Raw genomic sequence first — 1,898 nt, forward strand, 5'->3', positions numbered from 1 at the left:
TGTTCATACGAAGGTTTTTACTCGTATATAGTTTTCGTATCTTTTTGACACGGTATTTGTTGTGTACATTTTGTCACTAAACTATTTTTTTTTTCAGATTTCATTAATGTTGGTGAAATTGGACGACTGCAACATTAACACTGAGCAAACTGTCGGGGATGCCAACCAGCTCGTGTTATCATAGGCTCCCTACAGGAACTTGATTTAAGACTATAACTCTAACCAGCTTGGCATAGACGACACAACTTCGACTTAAATGAGACCATCAACCACCCACACATATGTTCTCTGACAGATGATGATTCGTCGAGTGATGCGATGAAGTTTTAGCATTTGATATTTCCAATACACAATGACAGTAGAGCAGAATGATAACGCAGAATGAATATATATATATTGAAATAAAACAGGGAAAGAAGAACAGATTTTTCCCAGTAGACCCCTCCAAAAAAAAACTTCAATTTTCCCAGATGGTGTTCTCCATGTACCATTTCCTATCGACATTCAGGAGATACATATAACAGCCTATCAGCATTCACCAGGCCCTATGCTGTCCACACATAAACATCGAAACCTTTCCCCAGAATTCGCCTCTGAGGCTGCAGCGCGGAAATGTCCCGTATGTTCAATCGAACGCAATCCACCCCCTCGACATGTCCTGCTTATCACCTCCTTTGCTCCCCTTTCAGAATAACATTGTCTGTATGGGTGATCTCCCACAAGGGACCGCGATTGTATCTGCATATTGCGGAAATACACTGCCTCAGGAATAGGCAGGCAATACTTGAGAAGCAATGACATTCATCCCATACAGTGGGTGTTCTTCTTGGTCAATGTCTGGTGTTGTGACGATTGGGTAAAATGTAGCAGTGGAGTATGCCTCCCTCCCTCCCCTCATCTGATCCTGTGAAGTACTGAGTTGGGGTTCACAGGTTTTATAGCTATTATTGTAGACTGTAGAATTTGGGCCTCCATTTTCCATTTATTCAGCCATATATATATATATATATATATATATATATATATATATATATATATATATATATATATATATATATATATATATATATATATATATATATATATATATATATATATATATATATATATATATACATATATATATATATATATGTATGATATTGTTAAGCTGGTTTTCACTATTTTCTTTCTACTACTGCAAGTGTTTGGGAAGTGTTCGCAACTTCAACATACACAACCGAACCCTTTCTTCGAGATAAGGTTCATAGCTGAAACGAAGCACCGTATGGATAATGTTCAGAACCATCACAGATACGGGGGTTCAAAAATCTCGTTTATTGCCATGGTAGGGATAGCGATCGGTCTCCTTGTTCATTACAGTTCAATACTAAGATAAGGTTCAGAACCATAGATACTAACATACATAGGGACGGGTTTTAGGTTTAAAACCATCCCTTCTCTATGGCCACTGTCTTTTTTTTTTTTTCCTGGATTAAGTTTTACTACAAAAATAAGAGAAAAAAAAAAACGGTGAATTTATGACAACCTTTTGACACAATCATGTCCTTCGCTGGATTCCTTCCCACCTCCACATCACAGCGGGTGGTACTTTGAAAGATATACACAGCGTGTGGCACCAAAGACCAAGTCTTCAGCGCACACTCCTTGACTGCCGCTATCACCAGCGACCAAATTAAGGATCACCCAAGCGACTAAGCTGTCCTCACACGACCCTTAACTATACCGTGATAAAAGAAAGAAGAAAATGAGCCAGGAAAGAACAAGATGAAAGAGAAAGTAAATGAGATTATTTCGGCGGTCGGGACGTCTCTTTTCAGTTTTTTTTTTTTATGAGGGGAAAGAAGTACGTTATTTTTATAGCAAAACAATAATATTTTCTTGGGCCCTTCCTTTGT

This window comes from Panulirus ornatus, chromosome 13 (genome assembly GCF_036320965.1).
Source record: "Panulirus ornatus isolate Po-2019 chromosome 13, ASM3632096v1, whole genome shotgun sequence".
NCBI classification, from domain to species: domain Eukaryota; kingdom Metazoa; phylum Arthropoda; class Malacostraca; order Decapoda; family Palinuridae; genus Panulirus; species Panulirus ornatus.